At 47.3% G+C, this 22877-nt stretch overlaps 1 long non-coding RNA gene across 1 annotated transcript; it reads left to right on the plus strand.

The window, feature by feature from the left end:
• Positions 1-1138: 1138 nt before the first annotated feature.
• Positions 1139-19741, plus strand: LOC142835145 (uncharacterized). Its single transcript, XR_012907754.1, has 3 exons — positions 1139-1508; positions 17013-17130; positions 19624-19741. It is a non-coding gene; the product is annotated as an uncharacterized LOC142835145 (long non-coding RNA).
• The last annotated feature ends 3136 nt before the right edge of the window (positions 19742-22877 follow it).

Genomic DNA, 22877 nt, shown 5'->3' on the forward strand with positions numbered 1-22877 from the left:
GACAGATGCCGGGGGGCATAAACTCCTTGAGCCCTGTCGCTCCTGCTCGGTGTGAATGACACATGCTTTGAGAAGCCTAGCGCTTCCAAGGGTGTTCTAGCGAGAGTCCATCGCATGTTCCTCTATCAAAATGTATATATCTAAAAATAAACGATCCAATCTCAGAAAAACATTCAAAGCCAAGGACTATGATTAAATCAAGCCAGCGGGGGTCTTTCACAAGGTGGTCAGGTTCCCTGCAGCATAAGGGGTGTTTTGACCTATAAGGAGAAACTGCCCAGGTGAGATTATCCCCGTGGGTGTGGGCAATGCCGTCTTCTGTCACGGCCCATTTCTAAACAGGCCGATCACGTTTGCACGTTTGCTCACGCAGCAGCTGCTGCTAATGTCAGATAAAAATTCCTGACATTCCAAAGCAGAGGCATTTGTGTAGAATTCACGAATCCCTTGGGCTCCTTTAAAATGAAAAGAACACCAAAATAGAAATTATTCTTATCACCGTGCCAACAGCAGATCCACAACATCAGCTCCCAAACACTCTGTCCTAGAGCTCAAAGCACCGACCCTCACGTTTCTCCATCAGAAAGAGCTTACCATTTCCTTCCAGAATGAGCTTCCTTCACTTACAATGCCCTCCTCCAATAGTATATGCAGGCTGGCAGGAACACACACACACACACTTCCCTTCTCATTCCCCAAGAGCCCTGTGTGTGTGTGTGTGAATGTCTGTACTGATGACATATTGTGACAGAATGCGCAAGAGAGTGAGGCTCAGCCTCAAAGCAATGCAGGTCACGGCAATAGGCTTTATATAACCCAGAGCTGCAGAGAGACCCAGAATAGCATCTTTCCTGCTGCTCAGTTAGTCTCCTCCATCAGCCAGGGATAAAATTAGAGCAGGCGCTGACGTGCACCTGCGTGTGCAGAGGGACTCCAGGGAGACGGAACAGACTCAACACTCTGCCATCAGCCACACAGGCTGCCAGATTTTTCAGACCCCAATCTGTCACCTGACGGAGCTCTTGTGTGTGTGTGTGTGTGTGCGTGCGTGTGTGTATGTGTGTGTGTGTTTTCACCAGTGAAAATGCATACCATGTAGAGGCCTGCTCTGAGAACAGCATGTCAAGGACTGACCTCGGAGCTGGTGGCAAGGAGCCTGGCTAGGTGGGACTGTGCAAAGGATGTTTTAGGCTGACAGGAAGGAAGTCAGTTCCCACACCAGTCCTGAGTCTCCTTTGCAGTTCTTTTGCACTAACCCACACTCGGCTTCTCTCTGAGTCAAGCCGGGTGAAGGCTGCCTAGCCCCTTAGAAACCTCATTCTGCAAAACAAATGAGCAAAAGGCAAAGTGTGGCTGATTTGTTTTGTCTTTAGCTGAAGCAAACACACGCAATCTGGAGGTTAGAAGACTGTGCCAAGAAGACAAGGGGAGAGACAAGGTTGGGGAACGCAGCCCGGCTGGCCTGTTGGTTTTGCAGCTTTAACCTCGTCTGGAAGCACTGCTCACAGGTGTGGGGGGGGGGGGGGGGCAGAGATTCTGTGCAGCTCCAGCCGTGACATGATTCCTGTTCTGCCTGAGAGACGGCAGCACAGAACCTTTATGCTAAAAAATAAATATGAAGTTGGTTACTTCCATCAGTGAATACCGCATATCACCTCGAGGGAGGGAACATGGCTGACCATAGGGACCGGAAAATAGTACAGACTCGATGACAACAGGATGAGTTGGGGGTTACTTATTTGCTTTTTTGTTGTTGTTGTTTTGTTTTGTTTTTTGGCTCTGTCTTGGCTGCTGGGATTTGAAGCCCAAGCTTAGTACAGGCAAAGCATATGCCACCATCCTGTACTAGAGTCTCAGAAAGTCTGCTATTACACATGTATTTGGGGGGACCTGTCTGCATTTGGGCCTCTTTTTAAAACATATTTAACTATTGCACATGGTTTATTGATCTATGCATTAACTACAATAAACTCCGGGTATATATACTGTTTAATGATAGCTTTTAAAATCAAAACAATACACATATGATCAATAACATATACTTTTCCTTTTCTTTTCTTTTTTTTTTTTTATTTTTAGAGACAGTGTTTCTCCGTAGCTTTTTGGTTCCTGTCCTGGAACTAGCTCTTGTAGACCAGGCTGGCCTCGAACTCACAGAGATCCGCCTGTCTCTGCCTCCCAAGTGCTGGGATTAAAGGCATGTGCCGCCACCACCTGGCTCAGATTTCCCATTTTAAATTAGTAATTTAGCAGTAAAACTGACCTGATTAAGCTATCGTGACTTTCCAGCCATTCTGAATTAGATCCTGTATCAAAACAGAGATCAGAGGTGGAGGGAAAGTGAGAGGAAGAGCGGGAGGGAAGAGGAGAAAAAACGGGGTGAGAAGAGAGAGATCCGATCAGAAAAAAAAAACCTTCACCTTTTATACCCTCTTTCCTTTCTTGTCCAAACCTTATAGCTACTTTGGGACCCCCTCCCAAATGTACTCCCCATTTCCTTCTCAGGTCTTCAGTTTTGTACATATCTACAGGCATCTCTGGCTTCTTCCAGTCCTCTCCCAGTGACCCATGCACTGGCTTCTCCACCCCCCCCCAAACTGACTCAGTAGGCAGAGCTCTGCTCTCCTTTGTAAGACGGGATGACATGAGGGTGATGCTCATCTCTGTAGGCCCACGGAGCTGTGATGAGCTGCCTGGTGGGGGAGCTGGGCAGAGCTGCAGGGAGATGTCGGAGGGAAGAACTCTGCAGAGGCTGGACTGTAGACAGGATAGAGAAATGGAGAGAAGGAAACTTCAAAGCGCAGCTTCTGCTGTAGGACAGACAGTCTTCGCCTTTCAGTGGCTTTGTGTGGTCATGGAGGATGGAGGTCAAGAACTAGTTGAAAAGGCAGGGAAATTGAGACTTAAGAATTCTGCCTCCCCTTTCCGTAGCCCCTCACTTTTCAGCTGGTTACCAGCCCCTCTCAGAGCTCCATGGCTGCTGAATGCATTATCCATCCTTCATCCTGCTCCTTCATCACCCTGGCTCATGAGCAACCTTGGCTCCCATCTTGGCAGCCTCGGGAACTTAAATTCACTCATCGGGTCCTGGGAAATGGTTCAGCGGTTAGGAGGCTTGACTGTTCTAGCAGACTAGCCCAGTTCAGCTCCCAGTACCCTCAAGGTGTTCCCAACCTAGTTCAAGGGTTCAAATGACTCTGGCCTCGCAGGGCATCCGGCACACACAATACACATATATACACACAGGCAAATACACTTATATAGTGGTTCTCAACCTTCCTAATACTTGACTCTTTAAAACAGTTCCTCATGTATGGTGACCCGAACCATAAAATTATTTTTGTTGCTACTCCATAACTGTAATTTTGCCACTGTTACGAATCGTAATGCAAATATCTGATATGTAGGGTATTTGATAGGTGATCCCCATGAAAGGGTCATTTGACCCACCCCACCAAGGATCACAACTTACAGATTGAGAACCTCTGTCTCACATATGAAATAAAAATACATTTTAAAAGTCTTTTTAAAAATTTATTCTATGATGTGCATTGAAAAGCTGACTTCTCCTGACAGCTGTCTTCCCTCCCGGCCCTAGGGAATAAGATGCTCAGGCAGCCGCCAAGATTTCTGCCTCTGGTGCACACAAGTGAATCTCTTCGCCTTGAGGGTAGTTTAATAGGACATCCCGATCTGGTTGATGGTAGAGAGCTTTGCTGATATAATGAAGGCCCCTAATCAGGTGATTTGGGGTTAATTGAAGGGGAGATTATTAGAATCTCAGTTAATCAGGTGAGGCACTGGAACTCTTCCTGAAGTCAGAACCAGTTTCCCCGGTGGCCATGAGGAAGTCAGCCACCAAGTAGTTAGGGGGTCTGTAGAGAGCCCACAGGACAAGGACTCAGAGGCAACTCTATGTGCTGTACGGTCCCTACTGACACCCAGCACAACAAGGACCTACCCACGCCAGGCAGAGCACACGGCCAACTCTGCAGCAGGGAGGCCGAGTCAGGAGAATCGTGAGTTGAAGCCAGTCTGTTTCAATAATCAAAACAGGAAAAACAAACAAGCAAACAAAACCCCCACAGAATCCAGGAGTATCAGTACATACCTGTAATCCTAACATTGGAAACTGGAGGCTGGAGAATTAGATATCCAGAGTCATCCAGAGCAGCCTAGGCTGTATGAAGACTCTGTCTCGGGGGGCGGGGGGAGTCAACTAAACAAATGAATGGATAAATAAAACAAACCAGGGACTTAATGATCTATATGAAAGAAACCGAATTCTCCCAACCCGTGAGCTGGAAAGAGAGCCCTGAGCTCCAGAGGTGAATGCTGCCCACAGGCACTTAGCGAGACCCCGAGAAGAGAATACAATTAAGTTCAGGTTGGATCCCTGGCATGTAGAAACTAAAGCATAATTGTCCTCTTAAGTGACTCAACTAGACTACTTCATTCAACAGTAACAGAAAAGTAAAACCAGCCCCCCCCCATTCACCATCCTCTGGAGCCCATGTCATGAGTGACCAGTCCCAGAGCCCACTTTTGAGTGACCAGTCCCAGAGCCCATGTCTTGAGCGACCAGTCCCAGAGTCCATGTCTTGAGTGACCAGTCCCAGAGTCCACATCATGAGTGACCGGTCCCAGAGCTCACGTCTTGTGTGACCAGTCCCAGAGCCCACGTCTTGTGTAACCAGTCCCAGAGTCCACATCACGAGTGACCAGTCCCAGAGCCCACGTCTTGTGTGACCAGTCCCAGAGTCCACATCATGAGTGACCGGTCCCAGAGCCCACACATTGTGTGAGCAGTCCCAGAGCCCACGTCTTGAGTGACAGGCCCCAGACTCCTCCTCCTGTCATGTCACTTGCACACTTGCTATCGTCCCTCCCTGACCTATGTCCTGCTACCGAGTGGCTGGACACTGATGGGTAGGGAGGAATGATGTTGAATTAATGTGGCTTAAATACACTCAGGTTCTTTTATTTCCAGCCACTAAGTATTTTAAGAAGAACTTACATTTTTACTGGAGAGGGGGCATGTTAGGCCACCAAACTGCGTCCCTAGCTGGCCCAGCTATTACATAATACACCCACAGTAGCCCCTAAAATGGCTATTTCAGGTCTCTCCCTACCCCTTCAAGAGTGTTAGTATGTAGCAGTCCGGCCTGTCCTTGAGCCTTCAATCCTCCTGCCTCAGCCTCCTGAGTGTGAGGATTATAAGCCTGCATCATCATGACTCTAACTTTCTTTCGTTTAATGTTGCAGGAATAGCAAAGCAGATCATACACGAGAACAGGCTTAAAACTAAGTCTGCTAACACTAACCCTTAATCAGCTGCAGGTGACTGTGAAATCTGGGTTTACATATCCAGGCCCAAACCCTTGATAAAACATGGTCTCTATCAGAGGACTTGAACATGTCGCCAAAGTGTATCTGTCCGATTGTTAGGAAGCAGCCTCTGTGGCTCATGTGGGTGGCACCAGTTTCATTATTAGTATGCTTTTCCCTCAAAGACCATTGCACTTCGATTGAGTAATGGGGTCACTACAGCTATGTGTGACACTAGACATGGGGAACAAGAGGTCTATTTGCCAGCTACCCAGGCCACTCCTGTGCATGTGTAAACATTCATTCATGCACACAGACACTCACACACACACACACACACACACCTATACCTTCTTTATAGGCTCCATTGATAGTATAAAATAGTTGGAACAGGGACAGGACTTTTTATTCCTCTCTGTATAAAAAGGTTTATGGAGTTAAAGGTACCAAGTGGGGCTCCAGGAATGCCCAAGGCCCATGTTGCCTTTGCTATCATTTTGCACCTCTGGTCAGTCTTTTCTTTAGCTTAGAAAAGAGCAGAAGGGACCAAGGATGAAGCTCAATGAGTAGAGTGCTTGTCCGGCATGTACAAGGTCCTGGGTTCAAACTCCCATTGCACACGTTCAGTATGGTAACACGCGTCTGTAGACTCAACATGCTGGATGTAGAGACAGGAGGTTCAAGAATACTTCAAGGTCATTCTTGGCTACATAGAGAGTTTAAAGCCAGTCTGGACTACTTAAACCTTGTCAGAGAGAAAGACAGACAGAGAGTGAGAGTGAGGGTCCAGAGGACTTCTTAGGGATCAAGGGATCTATGACAAGGGCCTTGGGGACAGAGACAGAGAGGGACTGAGAGAACTGGCAGCTACTCTCTGGTTTCTGAATCAGACCCACCTGGCATATTCAAGCTGTCCATACTTTTCTCTGAGCCCACTGAGTGCACCGAGAGCATAACCATCCCACCCAGCTCCAGGGTTATTTTAAAGATTATGGGAAACAATACAAGTAAAGCCTATGATGCTAAACTAGTGTAACAGAGAGCCACCCAATAGCCTTTAGATTTTGAACAGTTTAAACTACACATAGGCTCAGATGGGGTCTTTTAGGGTCTCAGAAGCTGGCCAAAAAGAGTTCATCTCCTGAGTTCCTGGCAGCCTGTCAGGTTTTGGGTCAACAGATCTGATAGGCGCCTCACTGAAAGCCGCCAGGTCACCTCACCCCATGCTGGGAGTGGCAAAAAAGGTTGGCAAAAAACCCAGGAGAGAGCAAGACGGGTGTGGATAAAGCCGGAAGTCTGGCTCAGAAGCTAGCGCCTGCCCGCCGTAACCACTCTTAAGAATACCTAACTGGGCCACCGATTTGATCGTGTGCCATCGCTCACATCCACTCCAGCTCCCATGGGAAGGTTTGTGTCAGTGCCTATCTGAAGTTCAGACACGGAACTCCAGCTCACCAGCATGGACAGATTGAAGTGGTAGCCAAGGGCTCTCTGAGGCAGTGGCTTTGGCCTTCCCCAGTTAAATCCTAGCTCACCCAGTCACTCTCACCTTGGTCATGTTATCTGACCTCTCTGAACTTGAACTTTCTTGCCTTTGAAAGGAAATGTTGGGAACACATGAAGAACCTTGCACAGTGCCTGGTCCACTCCATAAATCCAAGCTCCTCCCTTTCCGCCTCCCAGGTGTCTGGGATACTCCTCCACTCCTTCCTTGTCTCCACACTGAAGACAGTTGACCATGCTTCCTGGGGATGACGCCAATTCTTGATTATTTGATATTGCCACACATCTGGTCTTATCGCCAGTTATTGACTATAAGACTGGCTGCTTTCTGCTCCACCTGGCTCCTTCCTGCCAGGTGGCTTCCCCTGACGCACTTGGGCATTGGTGAAGGGTTGGGCCAGGTCACCCCATGGCACCAGGATTGTTGTGAACTTTTTTTGGTCTTTTTTCTTTTCTTCCTTCTTTCTTTCCTTCCTTTCTTCCTTCCTTCCTTCCTTCCTTCCTTCCTTCCTTCCTTCCTTCCTTCCTTCCTTCCTATTTCAAGCTAAAGAAGAAAAGTTACTGAAAAGGTTCATATGTGCCTACATGCCTGTAACATACCCTTGCACAGGTTTGCCTCCTTAGGGCCTGGCTCCTCACTTCCTATGAGTGTCCTGTCTAGTTTTCCCTCCCATAACTTCTATGGTTACCAGGCTTGTTTCTGTGCTTTGCTTTGGCAGTCCATCTCCTAAAGGCTGGGGTTCAGCCCTCTTCGTCTGTATCTGCCACATGCATCTGTCTGGCTCGGGTCCATGTTCTGCCCACAGATCCGTACATACAACTACCTCTAGAATATTTCTATCTGGCGGTTCCCTTCCGACTCAAGCACATAACATGCAGCCGATAAGCTGTTGAGCATTAAAGTCAGAACCACACTGCCTCTTGCAGAGAGATTGCCTTGTCCTGTCTCCTACCAAGTCTATTCTTCGTAAGGGATGGCTATGATTATGCCTCTCCAATGACCAGAAAAATCTTCAGTGGCTCCCTACTGTCTGTGGACTAAAGTCCAGACTCCTTAGGCTATCACGAGTTGTCAAGGCTTCTTAGCCTCTGTAACCTTGTGTACACGAAATAGAACTGCGAATCTCTACAGCCACGAATGCCTCTATATTTGGTCCCCCAGTCAACTGTCCTGTTATGCAAACCTGGGCACCTAAACTGGAATCCTTCTTCTGGAAATTCTAATTCCTCAGTGTTACTTGACTCTCACCCCCAGTCTCCATGCAGGCTGTCATTTGCCTCCCTGGGAATACTGCACCTGCCTGCATGGACCTGTCACTCTCTATGACACCCAGAAAGATGCAGATCTGACCTCTTAAAATAAACTGGCCACTGTCTGTCTGTCTGCCTGTCTGTCTGCCTGTCTAATTTTTGAGACAATTTTGCTCAGACTGATCTAGAACTCACTATGTGATCCAAGCTTGGCCCCAAGTTTATGGTGGTACTCCTACGTCATCCTCCCAAGTGTTAGGGTTACAAGTTTGTGCCACTGCACCTAGTCTTCAAATGGTTTATTTTAATAGACATTACCAAAGATAAAGAATTGTTTACTAGGTCTAAAGTTATTAGCTAGGACAGCGATAAAGACAGGGGCCATATTTCACTGAGGTAGGAACTGAGAGAAGGCTACCCCCACCCACCAGGGAACAAAAGCCTCAGGTTTATTCATTCAGCAACCAAGAGGTCCATTGCCATAGAGATAGGAACAAAGCCTGAAACAGAACCCTCAAGTCCCTGAGCTGTGCTTCTCCCCATCTCTTAGGCCTTCCTTCTCCCCAGTTCCAGCTGCCTCAGGAAAGGCCAGAGTGCAGTCAGTGGCCTAATTGCTTGCCTGGATCAGCCTTCAGTATTGCAGGAAGACAGGCAGGTGGAAAGGAAGGGAGTGAGGGAGGAGGAAGGGAAGGAGGATGGAGGGAGGAAGGAAGAAATCAATGAAGTCTCATATAGTTTAGAAGCCTTTTCTGACTACTATTCCCTCCAGCCTGTTTCTTTCATTTGTTCATTCTTCCTCCCATTTTGTATGTCTGTGGGCGCACATGTGGACCCCTTTCTTAAGGCCTTGCTTTACTATATCCTCACTGTCGTTTTATTTCTCTCTGGGCTCAGCAGGGGCAATCTTCTGTGTATGTCTAGCGTTGGGTGGAATGACAGATCATTGAGCGTTAAGGAGGACCCACGTTGCCTCTCCCAGAGTTATCTTTGTCTGTGGTCCATGCTGATCTATCCCATACAGCTCTGATCATATCTCCCCAGTGATGAGAATCTCTTCAGTGGCTCCCCATTGTCTGTGGAGTAAAGTCCAGACTCTGGCCTAGGATATGATGACCTTCCTACTTAGGCTTATTGCCCTCTACACCCGTCCGAGCACCAGGGTTCCTCCCACGCAGGCCAGGCACTGACGACTTCCTCAATATCCTGGACTTTCTCCCGCCGAATTACAGTTCATTCTGTTGCCCTTACCACACACGCCTAGCCCAGCTGCCTTTCCTCTTCCGGTTTTCCTGGCCCTCAACGCTGCACCGTCTTCCTTAAATTTAAGCTCCCAGATCTTTGGCAGGACTTACATATCCCTGTGGGTCTGGCCTGCCCCTTGGTTCAGACTTCTCTTTTGCCCACTTTGTTCCTTGTTCCTTTCTGCCTGAGAGCACTGGTCTCCTCTGTGACCCTCAAAGGAGCAAGGTTTTTTTTTTTTTTGTTGTTGTTGTTGTTGTTTGTTTTTATTTCTTTTTAATGACGCTGAGCCATTGTGCCTGTTCTCCCTACCTGTGCCGGTCTGCCCTTCATCCATACCATTTTCTTTCATTTAGTTCTTGTCCTTGTGTCCCTCGGTTGGGCTGTATGCTGCCTGAAAGCAAGACTGGTGTTTCTTCTTTTATCTCTGGTGCTTAGCACAATGGTCACACACGTATTAGAAGCTCAATAAATGTTTATGCACCAATGGGATTCTCCAGTGATACCATCCACAACAATCTACAACACCACAGGCATTTGTTTTTAATAAAATAGAGCAGTTTTTATTAGGGATATTTTAAACATACGTAAAAATCGGGACAATAACATAACATTCCCTTTCTGTCATGTTGGCCCATGTCATCAGCATGTGGGCAGCCATTTCTTTGTTCCCTCTTCCTTCTCTTTTCTTCTTTTTTAATGGACATGGTTGTGCTTAGCTCAAGTAGGTTCAAACTCAACAGATAACTACGGAGAACCTTGCATTCTTGACTTCTTGCTAGTGAATGCTGGGATTACAAACAAGCACCGCACTGCCAGGCTTATTCAGTGCTAAAAGCCAGGGCTTCAGGCATGTTCAGCAAGCACTCTACCCACTGAACTTCATCCCTGGCACACACTCGCCCTCCACACTGTTTCTTAAGTTATTTCTGAGCAGGTCTCAGCATTCTAAATCAAATCTTTCCCGAGGGTTAATGTATCTTGCCCATCCACATCGCTTAACATCTGGCTCTTAACAGATGATAAATGTTAATTAAATCAGCTAATTAGATGAAAATGTCATTCATTCATTCATTCTCTCAAAAGTTTATTCAGCGGATACAGATCGAGCATCACTGGTCTAGGCCCTGGGGACAAACTCTAGTGGGAAGACACAGGAAGTGAGGGAACGAAAATGGAATGTTAGAAGCACCTACTGGGGCAAGCGCATGGCTCTTTGAAACAGGTAGATGTGACAGCAAGTGATTAAGCAGCTATGTGGCACAGGTGGTTTGGGAAAGCCCCTCTGATAGCAACCTTGAAGCCCAACTCAATGCTGAGGAGCCAGCGGTTCTAAGCTAAGTGGGAAAGCATTCCATCTGTGAGAACAGCCTCCTCTGACCCCACAGCCAGCCCCACTTGACAGCGGAACAGACAGAAGTCCATGCCAAAGCAGGCAGTTGGGGTTTGGTTGAAGGTTTCTTGAGGCACAGTGAGAGGCTTTGAAATAGGAGTGTGATATAACCAGTTAAAAAGACCATTCTAGCTGTGGTGTGGGGAAGGAGCCAGAAGGCCATCCAGAGGACAGTGATGACGTGTGGGATTAGGGTGGGAGCAGCGGGCATGGGAGACACGGAAGGCAGACGTGTTGGAGGAAGTATGCAGGTCTGGCTGATGTGTGAGCATTGTGACTGTGAGGAAAAGGGTTGAGAGGGCTCCTGAGGGGAGGAAGCTTCCTCTTGTAGATGGAAAGAGGCTGTGTGATAGGAAGGAGCCCCTTAGGAAGTGTGTGCTACTGCCCGGCAAGACTAGCCACACACACACACACACACACACACACACACACACCAGTGGAACCAGCTAGGCTTACATGCTTTTATTCCACAGACTTTGGTCCCAGACTCAGGGTTCTCATCTATAGAATGTGGAGGTCAGACAAGGCGTGTAAAGAACAGGCAGCGTCCCACACAGTTAAAGGGAGAAGAATGTGAATTCACCGCTCCACCCTGCAATACAGCCCTTTATCAGCAGCGACTGTCTAGATCCAGCCTGGGCATTAGGTGGCCTTTCCTTACCTCCCATGAGAGTGTCCAGGCCTCAGTGAGAACCTGAGTCACACTATGACAAGATGACTTCTGTAATCCCAACATTGAGAGGGATCCCTACAAAACATAAGACCAACTTGGGCTACAGAATAAGATGGCTTAGTGGGCAAAGTGATTGCCACACAACCATGAAGACCTGAGTTCAAATCCCCTGAATCCACTTAAAAGCTAGGGAAAATTGCCTGGAGCCTGTCCTGAAACTAGCTCTTATAGACCAGGCTGGTCTCGAACTCACAGAGATCCACCTGCCTCTGCCTATCAAGTGCTAGGATTAAAGGCGTGCGCCACCGCCGCCCGGCTATCCTAGAACTTCGATGCCGAGATGGGAGGTGGAGACAGGAGAGTGCCCAGAAGCTCGTGGGCCAGTGCAAGAACAACAGAGACCTTCTCTCCAGCAAGGATGGCACATGGGGACTGACGCCATGGTCGTCCTCTGGCCTAGACAAGCATTGGCAGCACATGTACGCACACGCTAATAAGATAATAGCAATGTGGTATATCCACATCATCCAAAAAGCTTTTTGGTTTTGAAAAACAAAGAAGTTCATATGTCATTGTTCCCATGAAATGGTGTCTAGAAAAAAATGCTGTTTAAGTAAAATGTAAGGAAGACAGGCCACATCACAATAGCATGCAGAAAAACGAGTCCAGGGCTCGACTCTGTGTTGAGTTGTCACGGAAGTCGCTTCAGTGATGCCTGGGTTTTCCATTGCTGTTGTTTTGTTTTGTTTCTGAGACAGAGCCTTGCAAATAGCCCAGGCTGGCCTCAAACCTAGCAATCCTCCTGCCTCAGCCTCCTGAGGCTGGTAGGTGTCAGGCTACCTGGCTCTAATTTACATATCTGTTGTCTGTCTGTCTGTCTCTATCCTAGGCTGGCCTCTGACTTCAGGTGCTGCCTCAGCTTCCGGGCACGTGTCACCATGCCAGTTTCTAACCTGCTTTTAGGATGTTCTTACTCACTGGACTAACTCTCGGATGCTTTTGTCCTCCACCCTATCGTTTGCTCTAACGGCTTACCTGCATTCCTGGAGTGCCAAGCCACGTGTTTCCCAATATGTCCATGCATGAAGACATGTCCTGGTGCCATCCTGGGCACACGTACCACACATCCTCAGTCCCAAAATAAACAGACAGAGCATTTCCTCTTCCTAATGGGGAAGCAGAAGCTCCTGCTAAGCAGAGGGAGCCCTGTCTAGACCACCATCCCAGGGGGAATTCTGTCCGCACAGTTCCCCATGGAAATCCCCAGGGCCTGCAGCAGCGTAGCTGACTCAGGCTATCCTCTCCAGCAGTGCCTCCGACCCCAGCCGACCTGGTGCCCCCAGGCACCACTTTCCATCCATCTGGGTGCAGGGATCATACAAAGGAGAAGTTGGGGGCCACCTGCCTCTTTGAGTGGACTGTCAGGACCAACCTTGGGGCTCGCTCAGAACTAGTCCTTTCCTCCCATCTCTGGGGACAGCTGCAGGCTGGGGCATGACCTGTGGGGATTAAAATAAAACAAAAGGCTAGAAGTGAATCTCGTTGGTAGAGCATAATGCTTAGTTTGGGGTGAATGGGTGAATAGGTGAGGCAAGGCCCTGAGTTCAATCCCCAGCACCATGAAAGGATGGAAGGAAGGAAGGAAGGAAGGAAGGAAGGAAGGAAGGAAGGAAGGAAGGAAGGAAGGAAAAAAGAAAAATTTTAGAAACAGAAAGAAAACTAAGCATTCCAATATAGTTCATGGAGGAGAGTTTTTGTTTTGTCTTGAAACTGATTGGTTGATTAAAAATCTTATTACATTTATGTATTTATGTGGGGTGGTGTGGGCATGTTAGGAGGTCAGAGAAAAACTTTCCAAAGTCAATTCTCTCCTTTCACACAAGGGTTCCAAGAATTAAATTCAAGCTCTCGGCCTTGGTGGCAAGCGCCCTTACCTGCTGACACAATCACGATTTGCTGATTTCTCAGGTGGGGGAGGGGGGTCTCACTATGTAACCCAGCCTGGCCTGATGTGGAAGGTGATGATGACGTGGTGCTGAGACGCAAACCCAGGGCCTTTAACATGATGGGCAAGAGACCCCACGGAGCTGCGTCCCTAGTCAAAACATATCAAAGCTTCATAGCATGAACACTAAGAAAAGGACCCCATGATGAACGGTGACCAGTCATGCTAATTTGCCCAAGGGTGTCTAAGTTTCAGCCCTTATGATGGCTATTCTTGGTTGTCAACTTGACTACATTTGCAATTAACTAAAACCCAAGCAGCTAGGTATACCTATGAAGGATTTCTCTCAAGTAAACCACTTGGACTGGGCAGACCCACCCTAAATCCAATCTTCTGAGGTGGGAAGATACACCTTAAATCTAGGCCACACCTTCTGGTGGCAGCCCACACAAAAGGAAGCTCGCTCTCTTTGTCTGCTTGCCCTTGCTCTCACTGGCAAGTCCATTGCTTCACTGGCACTAGAGCCTACTTCAGGATTCTGGCATCTACTGAAGCCCAGCTGAGTCATCCGGCCTCATGGACTGAACACCACTGCGGCTCTTGGACTTTCCGTTGGTAGACAGTCATTGTTGGACGAGCTGGACCGCAGCCTGTAAGCCGCTCTAAGAATTCTCATATATATGTGAAGACAGATAGTCTATCAGTTATATATATTCTATCACGTATATAAATATATATGTATACACACGTACACACACACAATCAGTTCTGTTCCTCTAGAGAACCCTGACTAATATAGCCCTGAAACTCCACATCCCAGGAAATATCTCAGTCCTGGGCAAACAGGATGGTGCGGATTCCCAAACCTTTGACTAGATAGATAATAAGCGGCCTAAAAGACACCGCATTGAAGTGAATCAGCCTCTGCCTCTGCCACATCCTCTGGGCATGACCGTGGCCCAGACACAGGCCAAGGTCAATAAACTCAGCTAACTGGATGCAGCCGTTGAAAACCTTTGATCACTTTTGAGGGTTTTGGCCTGGAAGCATTTCCTATCATAAAAGTCAGTTATTCGAGGTCATGCTTGGTTCAGGTACTGTTTCTCTAAATTGCCTATGTGCAAGAGACGGCTTTGATTGGAAACCAAGCTGTGAAGATAGAGCTGATGGCCTTTCAGGAAAGGGGGTAAGTTTCTAAATGGACATACCTCATCGGGATATCAAGGAAAGTCAGCTCTCCCCATCAAAGCGGGGAGGCCAATCTGGAGGACACTGCAATGGTGTGGAAAACCACAGGGACATCTGGGGCAACTTCTGGAGCCTCGACCTCTTCTGCAGGGCCAGGGAAGGATGTTGTTAGCCAGCCTCACCAAGTGCCTCCCGCTCTGTCTTGCAGTTTACAAATGAGGGGAAACTGAACACTTTCCTCATATATTTTTTCCTTTTTTAAATTTTTAAAATTTTTATCTTTTTGAGCATGTTTCTGTTTTTGCCCGTGTCTAAGTTGAGGCCCAAGCGGGCAGTCTGTGGGTCGGTTCAGCCTGCAGATGTGTTTTGCTTGGCCTACCAGGTGTTTTCAGAATGTTTAGTTCATGGCCAGAGTGTAACATGCAGGAGACTGCACATAAAAATCTGAATTTCCTGCTTTGCTTGAAAAGGGGGGGGGGCGCGATCTGAGGACTCTGGGGCGTGAACTCCTGGCAGCAGTCAGTGGGAGCTGGGATGCAGCTGCCCATTGGGTGCCCATCCCACCTGGCTGGCTGCTTTCCTTCCCTTTACCTAGGAGACCCAGCCCAAGACTCCACAGAAGATGAGTTTCCAAAATACCTCAGCCATTAGTTCTGAACCACTTGTCTTGACCTGTTTCCAGCTCTGCATCCCAACATGTTCCAAAACCTTGCAGGTTCTGACGTCATGACTGATTTCCTGTTTGAGGATTCGACTCATCCCCCCACTGGCCGGATGCCTGGCATGGTTCCCTCAGTAACCTGTGCTTCCTGCCCACCCCACCCCTGCCCCTCTAAACCAGAAGACTCACCCAGTTCCTTGCTGCTGGCAGCTGTGTGAAGTGAACCACAGGCATCTCACTTCCTTTGCTTTCGTCTCTGTCCTTGGTGGTACTTCCCACTCCCCACGTTTAGACTTTACCTGGTTGCTGACGTTCCAACTTTCTCTTCGTTTTCATTTGAAATCATCTCTTGGGCTTGAGCACAAATTCAAGTTCAGTTCTTAAATCATGGCCCCTCCCAAAATACACCTGAAGCTTGGTTTGTGCCTCTTTCTCAGAAAACTCTCCGACTACTGAGATGGCTCTGGGCCTTAGAAAGGCATTAAAGAGAGCAATGCTGGCTGCTGTTACAGACAAATCTCACACAGTTCAGCAACCTCCCACAATGAAAACCCATTACTTGAGTACACCAGAGTCGAACACGCTGAGTTTTCCCAGCCTGGAAATGTGTTTTCTGTTGCTGAGGCAGACCGAGTCATTTACAAAGGAAAGAAGTTTGTGTGGCTAATGGTCCTGGTGGCTAGGAAGGCCAAGAGCATGATGTCTGGAAAGGGACAATCATTACTTCAGCTTGTGGCAGGAGAACAAGAGGGCATTCAGACACTTGCAGAAGTAATGAGCAAGGGGAGCTAGCTTGACTTCTGACCACCTCTCATGAAAAATGCACGCATTCCTCCAATGGTCTAATTGCTTCTCAGAAGCCCCGCCTCCAACTCGAACACAGTAGCAATCATTAAAAAATGTCAAGATGAAGTTTTGGTTTTTGTTTTTTGCTAGGAAGAGATGGCTCAGTGATTAAGAGCACTGGCTGCACCTCCAAAGGACTTGGGTTCAATCCCCAGCGCCCTCATGGCAGCTCACAACTGTCTGTAACTCCAGTTCCAGAGGATCTGACAGTCTCACACAGACATACATGCAGACAAACCACCAATGCACATAAATTAAAAAATAATTAATTTTTAAAAAGAGAGTAAATAAGAGTTGTGCCTGTAGCTCATAGGGGAGTAGAGCAAGAACAAGACCCTCAGAACAATCCCTGAGACCACATCAGACAAGCATAATCTCATCACCTCATCACCCAGAGGTCATGGGTCACACTCATCCAACTGTGGTGGTACAAGCCTGTCATCCCAGTATTCAAGAGCCTGAGGCAGGAGGATGACTGCCTCTGGGCTATGTAGTGAGACCCTGTCTAAGAAAACCAAAAGGAGAGCATGGTGAGTACCTCCCAGCCGGGCAACAATGCACAGCGTCTTCACTGATGCCCCCCTTGGTAAAAGCTACTTCTGTATCCCCATGGGAACGCAAGGGACAGGAAGTACAGTCTGCGGTGGCCTCCAGTGACATGGTCCATCATGGAAGGAAGGGTCTGGACTTAGAGTGGGCAGCACTCCGCCCAAGCAGGGGCCCCTAGCAGGCTCTCTGGCTGGTGCTAGTTCCAATTAGGAGTGGAAAGAAAATGGTGTGGTTTTCCCCAGCGAGAGAAGGAGTCAAAACTCCATAGCAACTGGCAGAAATTTAGATCAGCCACAGGGGAAAAAGAGAGGTGGGGGACGTCGTCGGCTGTCACAACTGGAGGTTCGGATGGCTGAGGTGGCCTCGAGTATAATTGGATCCAGCACCCAGCATGAGTGCAGGTCTCTCTCTCTTTCTCTCTCTTTCCTGAGCCCAGGCTCTCTCCTGCTGCTGAGTCTCTCCACAGGACATGGAAGACAGCCGACAGCTGCCCTGAGTGGCCGTGTTCCTGTTCTGGGCTGCTCTCACAACCAGAAGGTCCTCCTCCTTCAGCTGTGAGTTTAAATTCTTTTTGATAATTTTTTATCATTAGCACCTACGTGTGTGTGTGTGTGTTACACATAGCGTGTGCGTAGAGGTCAGAGGACAACTTTTTAGAGTCAGCTCTCTCTTTCTGTTCTTACATGTGCTTCAGGGGTTAAAGCCAGGCTGCCAGCCTTATACAGCAAGCACCTTTCCCTCTGAGCCATCTCACTTAGGTTAGCTCTGAGTTTAAAAAAAACACTGAAAAATTGACCCGAGAGGGATTATACCAAGGAGACAGGTGAACTGTGAGTTCCCTTCCTTTTCCAGCACACTGAAGGACAGGCGTGTACAGGCATTATCGCCTGGCACATGATGCAGACATTCCCTGACCCAGTAGTGGCCCAACCGGGAACCCAGTCCTCACTGCTGGTCCTAAGAATAGCCCTCCGATTCTGGTGCCCAGTCTCTGTGCATCATCTTAGCTACAGGGCAGAAGTAGAGATTGCCCTGCAGTAACCAGCTTTCAGTCACTGTGACAAACTAACCAAGACAGATACGTTAGAGGTCTCTTTCAGCTCACAGTCTCAGAGGGTTCAGTCCTTAGTCACCTGGTTTCATGGAGCAGGCCTATGCTGAGTTGGGACATCGTGGATGACTGCCATGACAGAACAAAGCTGCTCACCTCACAGCAGCCAGAAGCTCAGAGAGCCAGTAAGCCAGTATCTGGAACGAGATGTCTTGAGTTGCTACTCGGGCCTGATTAGAGAATTTTTCCCATGAATGCTTATCTCCAATTTTTTTGCTTAAGTAATAGCAATTGTTTTATGATTACAGAAACTTGCTCTATATTTACAAATGACACTGCAAAAGCAAGGGAATTTGTACAGCTCTTGATGTTTGAAGTAAACCATTTGGTTCATTTTTTTTTTTTTTTGAGATGGTCTCCCTATGTAGCTCAGCTTGCCCTCAGGTTCACCACCCACCCAACTTGGCCTCCTGAAAGCTGAAATCACTGGCATGTCTAGCAGCCAAGTTTTTATTTTGGAATTCTATTTACAGAAAAGTTAGAAAGATCATAGAGAGTTCCCAAATACCCTTCACCCACATTCTGATAGTGTTAACATTTTCACGTCACCATGCTACTGTTCCTGCCAAAACCAAGAAACCAACACATTACCGTTAACTCATTAATTTACTCTGATGTCACTTGTTCATCTCCTAATAACCTGTGTGTGTGTGTGTGTCTGTGTGTGTGTGTCTGTGTGTGTCTCTAGGTATGTCTGTGCGTCTGTGTGGTTCTGTGTGTCTAATCTAAAAAACACCTTGTATTTACAGCTTTGATTTTTGAAGATGGGCAGTCACCAGGCATCGGTCAGCTCGGCTTGTCTCCCCACTGTCAATGTTCTAGACATTTCACGGTTCATTAGCACTCCCACTAGAGTGTGAGCAAAGAAAGGAAACAGTTTTAAAATGCAAATGAGCCAAATGTTGTCATGTATTCATTTGCAGCAGTCAGCTCCGTTGCTAATAAGGCCAAGGTTATTGGTTTTGAAAGAGGCAGTTGGCTTAGCAATGTCAAGGGGAACTTTTGTCCCAAGGCCGTTATTTGCACCTCCAATTCTGTACAGATTCTGTGCAAATCTTTCGGCACAGTGAGGTGATAGTGAAAGCACCACCTTCCCTGTGATCTGGCGGCTCAGAATGTGGGTTGTGGACAGGACCAAACATCACGCCTGGGTCCATGCATCCATACACACCACATGCACGCGCACATGCGGGTCCCAGATTCCCTTGCAGGGGTAAAAATAAAGTGAACAAGTTAAAGAAAACATTCTGACACACAGTGGTAAATAAGCAGATTTCAGAAATGTAGACTAGGGACTGGAGAGATGGTTCGGCGACTGAGACCACACACCGCTTTTGCAGAGGACCGGAGCTGGATTCCAAGCACACGAATGATGGTTCACAGCTGTGTGCAACTCCAGCTCCAGAGGATCCAATTACTTCTTCTGGCTTCTGAGGGTACTTGCCTTCCCAGGTGCCCACTTACTCATAAATACACATAATTAAAAATGTAAGCATACGTCTTCCAAAGCAAAGAGAAGAAAAGTAAGGAGAAACTGCATCTGAGCAAAGCTCAAAGCCAGCAGGGCAAATCTTAAATCCTGTAGCTCTGTGTCCAGTGCCTGGGTCACGTGATTGCCTCTTCCCTCCAGTTCTTTGGGAAATGACAGTATCTAAGAGGCCTGGCTGGAGCAGCATCTCTAGTGGAACTATGATATTTTCCACGTCTCCAACACCTTGCACAGTACCCAGCATTTGGTTGATACTCAGTAATAGATGTTGGTGAAGCTGGTGGACTCAGAAGAAAATCTGCACACAGCCCTCTTTAAACCCTCAGGGATGGCCCTTGACACTGTGGCTACATTGGAGTCTGTGCAGGTCCCAGGACACAGAGTGACTTCCCTGAGTCTTTCCCTTGCATTTCTGCACCTTCACACCATATACCATTTCCCTTTCAGCTGATGAAGTCTTACTATTCTTCAGCTCAAATACAACACTCTGTAGAAGGCCTGGGGTCAAGATTAGCCTCTCTGAAGTTGGATAGATGGTTTGGTGCTTAAAAGCATGAACTGCTCTTCTGAAGGACTTGAGTTTGGTGTTCAGCACCCATGTTGGGAGGCTCACAACTGCTTGTAATTCAAGGGCTATAGAATTTGACTTCTTTGGCTTCCATGGGGACCTGTATTCATGTGTTTATGTGTGCACGCATGCACACACACACACACACACACACAATTAAAAATAAAATAAATCTTTTTAAAAAAAGATTTGCCTCTTTTTGTCTCCCAGTAGTATCCCATCATTACAGTTGTCCTTGAGGTCATTGTTTCAGCTTGGCCATGAATGTCCCAATGTCCCCACAAAGGCTTACAAACTAAAGCATTGGTCCCCAGGAGGCAGAACTATCTTGGGAAGTTTTGGACATATTTTAGGAGGCTGTTTCCTGTCCTGCGTGAGCTCTGTCTTTTCCTCCTCCCTTCCTCTCCCTCCTTGCCTCCCCAAATGCTTCCGAGCTTTCATGACGTGCGATACTTGATTCCACTGTGTCCTTCCTATTATGGTAGACTGAGACCTCTGAATGGCAAGTCAAATGAACCCTTTCTCCCTGAAGCTGTGTTCTTGGGTATTTGTCATAGCATCAAAGGTTGACTAAGACAATTGCTGATATTATTCTCTAGGAGGTTGCACGTCCTATTGTTCCACAGGGGCTCTCTGTTTAGACTTTTGTTTTTGTTGTTGTTTTGTCTATTATTGTTGTATATGTGTGTACGGTGTATGTGTGCCCGTGAGGGTGCGTGGATGCACCCATATGTGGAGGTCAGCAGCTTTGGAGAGTCAGTCCTCTCCTTTCAGCTTTATGCGGAGTCTGGGGACTAAACTCAGGTTGCCAGATTTGCACAGCGAGTCCCCTTTAATCACTGAGCCACCTCACTGATCTTCCATCTTGGTTTTGAGAGAGAATCTCTCATTTGCCCGGAGCTTTCCAATTAGGCTGGATGGCCAGTAATCTGTTTATTTCTGCTTTCCCAGTGCAGGGATTACATTCTTCTGCCATCTACTTCCACCATGATAAACAATCTTCACAGAGGCCCAAAGCCACATAACCAATGAACCAAAGATTGACACTCTGCTTATGAGAATAAGCTTTATAGAGCAAGGCCCTGTCAAACAACCAAAAACGAAACCAAAGCCATTACTTCAATAACATTCTCCTGTAGTTGGAATTTTCTCTGGGCTGCCAATCCGCTCCCAAATAAAGATACAGAGACTTATTATTAATTATGAATGTGCAGCCTTAGCTTAAGCTTATCCCACTGGCTCTTTAACCTTCATTTAACCTGTTTCTATTCATCTACATTTTGCCTTGGGGCTTTCTATCTTTCTGTATGCCCACTTTGCTGCTTCGTCCATGCCTGGCTGGCTGGCCCTGGTGTCTCTCTTTTTCTCTCTTCCCCAGCCTAAATTCCTCCTGCTACTTCCTCTACCTGCTCTGAAGTCCCGCCTATACCTCCTCCCTCACTACTGGCCATTCAGCTTCTTATTAGGCCAATCAGGTGCCTTAGGCAAGCAAGGTAAAACAGCAACACATCTTTACATAATTAAACAAATGCAGCACATCTTTACACAGTTAAACAAATATTCCTCAACATAATAAACGCCACACATTTTTACATAGTTAAACAAATGCAACAAATCTTTGCACAGTTAAGCAAATTATTCTGCAACATTCTCCCAATATTTAGGAATGGCAGGCCAATTTGTACTACCAAAGTCACACTTTACCTATATGTTTGCAAGTATATAACTTCAGATTATATAAAAACTCTCTCTCTCTCTCTCTCTCTCTCTCTCTCTCTCTCTCTCTCACACACACACACACACACACACACACACACACACACACACACACGGTGTAATTAAAAAGCTGGGTTGATCATGTTCTCCTTTCCCTTCTCTGGTTCTTTTTCCTTCACAGAAGCAGCACTGTCAAAGACAGGCAATGCAGGGTCTGATTGGCTCCTCACATCCATCCTCCTTCTCCTGGACCACTTTCTATCTCTCTAAACTATGTTTCTCAGACCCCCTCACAGTTACGGCTCTGGAGGGAAGAAGTTCTAGCAAACTAGATGCACTCAGGACAGATTTAAGCAGCAGAACGAGATCGAGTCCGGAGCTCCGTCCTCAGCTGCTCTGGCTATGGAGCACTGACCATGGCAGGGGACGCGGGGACTCACAGCAGCAGTGTTCCCGTGTGCTGTCTCCAGATTCACATGTGTAAGGGAGAAACGTGGCCAAGGAGGTGGAGGTGGGAGCTGCTTCACCCTTCGCCTTCCTCTTAGCTCCTCAGTTTTCTTAGGCTAATTTCTCCAAAATGTAATACCCAGATCAGATCTAGTGGCACATGAGAGGATTGTAGGGAGTATACAATGTCAGTAAATGTGTGTTTATTTTAATGTGCACTGGAAAAATTAGTGGTATAACAGATCTAATTTCATGAAATGGTAACTTCGTGAATATTCTTGTTTCTAGAAAGGCTAGAAGGGGTAGTGACTGCTATGGCAGACACGGTAATTAACTGAATGAAAACACAAAATAAGTAACAGACGGTTAGCACACAGATTTGGCGAAAATCATGAGGATGGTGTTCCAATGACTGAAAATTAGAAACCTTTTCTTAGTTATAAATGTTGAGCCCTTGCTGTAAGAATGGGAAGAAGAAGCGGAGAGTGTGTGATGTGTGTGCATTTCCACTAGCTCTGTGTCCAGAGACCACCATCCTTCTCAACTCCTGCTGTCACTGGGAAGTCAACAGTGTTGTGACATCCTACAGAGAACACCCAGAACCTATGGCTTGTCACGTGTCAAGACTCAGAGGAGCTCAGCAACAGGACCAAGGCGTGGAGGAGGAGAATTGCAAAATGGACCTGGCTCTGAGAACAGTATGTCTTCAGCACACAGCTATCAACTCAGAAATACCAGACGTAGGTGTGTTTGCTGTGGAGGCTTAGCTACAGTGAAAGGAAGGGTGTGACCTGGGACTATTGTCCACAAAGGAAAAGCTGACAATGTCCTCTCCCTGGAGTCCCAGCTAAGAGCCACAAGCCCCAGACACACTAACAGAATAAATGGAGGGCTTGGAGCCGTTGGACCTCTCCGTCCTTGGTCATGTCCTAAAGACTTCGGAAGAGATGCTGCAGATAGCAGACTCTAA

This window comes from Microtus pennsylvanicus, chromosome 14 (genome assembly GCF_037038515.1).
Source record: "Microtus pennsylvanicus isolate mMicPen1 chromosome 14, mMicPen1.hap1, whole genome shotgun sequence".
In the NCBI taxonomy this organism is placed as follows: domain Eukaryota; kingdom Metazoa; phylum Chordata; class Mammalia; order Rodentia; family Cricetidae; genus Microtus; species Microtus pennsylvanicus.